The sequence below is a fragment of the Kryptolebias marmoratus genome, linkage group LG6 (genome assembly GCF_001649575.2).
Source record: "Kryptolebias marmoratus isolate JLee-2015 linkage group LG6, ASM164957v2, whole genome shotgun sequence".
NCBI lineage: Eukaryota > Metazoa > Chordata > Actinopteri > Cyprinodontiformes > Rivulidae > Kryptolebias > Kryptolebias marmoratus.
Genome location: NC_051435.1, coordinates 26820748 through 26823551, shown reverse-complemented (window position 1 = coordinate 26823551; position 2804 = coordinate 26820748).

Sequence of the window (2804 nt, the reverse complement as noted above, 5' to 3'; positions counted from 1 at the left end):
AAACATTTGAAATATATGAGTTTGTATGTAATGTATGAATATAATATACAAGTTTCACTTTTTAAATGGAATTACTGAAATCAATCTACTTTTTCATGATATTCTAATTTTATGACCAGCACCTGTACTTCAAGCGTCAATGGAACATGCGGACATGTTGTGCATTTCTTTTTACTTTATTACTGTACTGAGTTGAATAAATTGTGTATATAAATATAAATAAATAAAAAAAGAAAACTATGAACTATAGTTTGATTTGTCTTGTTTTTTTGACACAATTTATTTACGCAAGTGTTTGATGAGCAAACTGAACCCTGACAGTTGATTTATAGGTGCACCTTTTCATGTAGGTTTTCATGGTTCAACTTATAAAAAGAGAAATGGATTAACCTTCTCTTATTAAGACTTGAACACTCCCTACCACCTAAAAAATATGGGTTGGCTGAATTTCTACATTCCTCATAAGCTGCAATCCTCTATTTTACATATGACAGTATGGAAAGGTTTGTATTATGATTTGAGATGACTTTAAAACGAGCATACCCATTTCTAACCTTGCTGTTGTGTAAACTTCTCACCACTGTCAGTCAGTTTCACTGTTAATGGACTCACAAGTTCTTATTAAGGTTCCTCATGTCAATATTCTAACCTCAAGTCAAGCAGACACAAAGTAAGTATTATAATTAACACAATTAACTTTTCAGTTTTTCTTTTAGAGTTTCTGTATTAGATTGACTAGCATATTTTGTAAAAATAAAAAAAAGGGAATGAATTGGGGCATTTTATACAGGAATTCCAACAGACCAGAAACAAACATTAAATTAATTGGTAACTCTATCAGTAGATGTGAGAGCAAAGATAGTTGTCTGTCTTGTTTGTGTCTGTCTGGCCCTGTGATTGACTAGCGACCTGTCTAGAGTGTACCAGGCCCCTCACCCACTGACTGCTGGTAACTGGAACCAAATCCCTGTGTCCCTGAATGGAACAGCAGGTAAAGAAAATGGATAGATGAATGGACATTTCTGAAATAAAAGAAGACAGATGGGGTATCACTGATCCACCACCAAATTTCAAGCAAAGAAACCTGACTATGGATGGTTTACAGCTGGAATTACAATGAAGCGGTAACCCTTGGTGTATGAAAATTGCTAGATGATTGAAGCCTAAACATTAAAATGTGTGAAGCTGTGAAATATTTTCCCCAGTCACATTATGGACCCACTCTAGTTTTACAGAGAAAACAGGATTTTTACCTCAAGCAGAAACATTACCTAAAAGAAACAGCAGCATAGAAGCCATCAATACTGTGATAAAAGGACTTGATCCCTCAATTATCAATAAACTTGATAATTTTTGTTGTTGTCCTTAAAAGATGTACAGTGCAAACAGGCTCACTGCACCCAGTATTAGTTTATGGTCTTGACATCTTATGTGTTTGTTGGGTTTCTTTGCACAGATGGTAATTTTTTGTTCTGGATTATTGTTCTAACAAACTGCAGTTCCTGACTGAGTATACTTTGTTTTAATTGACACATCAAACTATCTAGCATCTTAAAAAGTATTTGTAAATCTTGCGTTTTTTTATGGTTTTTGTTTGTTTGTTTGTTTTTTGTCAATTAAAGATAAACTTGACTCATTTATTTTAATGTCCTTAAGGTGGAAGGAGCTGAGTCATAAACAGCTCAAGTGAACTGAATCTTTTTTGAGTAAAAAAAAAAGTAATTTGTAATTTGTGTGAATTTTTCTATTCAAAGTCCATCAAATTTACAGATCAAACATGTTGCGCAATTCAACACAGATTACTATGTGTCAACGTTTAAGGATTTTTATTTTTAAATAGTTGGTTTCAAATGTTTAAAGCCTTAATCACTGTCAAAATATGCAATTTAAAGCTTTTGTATATCTGTATCATCTACGATAAAAATAACGACTAAACATGAATCATTCACTACCAAAAGTCTACCACAAAAATGAAGCACTAAAGTAAAAATTAGAGTCGTGTTTTTTTGCCAACAATTATGAGTTGTTTAATTACATTTGAATATTGATGAGTACACTTTGGACAGTTTACAACAAATATTGAGTCGTAAAATAATCCCCAGATGTAAACAGAGTCAGAAGGATAATGGAATCAGAGACACCAGATCAAAAACAAAAAATGTAAAGTTCTTATTTTCTTCTGAACCCCCCCCCCCCCAAAAAAAAAAAAAAAAAAACAGAGACTAAAAGCTTTGAGTAAAAAAGTCAACAGAAGTAATTTTGGGGGAAGAACTCCAGTCTTGAATATTGGCTCATTGTGCTGCCACAGAATGATGGCTAGGCCAAAACATAAAAATTATATACCAGCGCGGTGTAAAAGGTTTCGGAATATGACTGATCCGCAACCAATGTTGCAGTTGTTTGTGAGAATGCCAACAAATGTGGTTCCAATGGGGAAAAGGTTCTGCTAAGTACACAATTCCGTGAGTGTTGCCCTGGAAGTTAAATAGGGAGAATAAGGTGTGTGAGTGTGTCTGTGTCTTAAAACAAATGCACCTGAGGGTGGGAGGAAAAAAATGAACAACTAATGTCTCACACATCTAATGATCTGTTAATGTTGACAGATCTTCTAAAGGACTCATCTAAATTATCCATCCATCCATCCATTATCTTCCGCTTATCCGGGGTCGGGTCGCGGGGGCAGCAGCCTAAGCAGGGAGACCCAGACTTCCCTCTCCCCAGCCACTTGGGCCAGCTCCTCCGGGGGAATCCCAAGGCGTTCCCAGGCCAGCCGAGAAACATAGTCCCTCCAGCGTGTCCTGGGT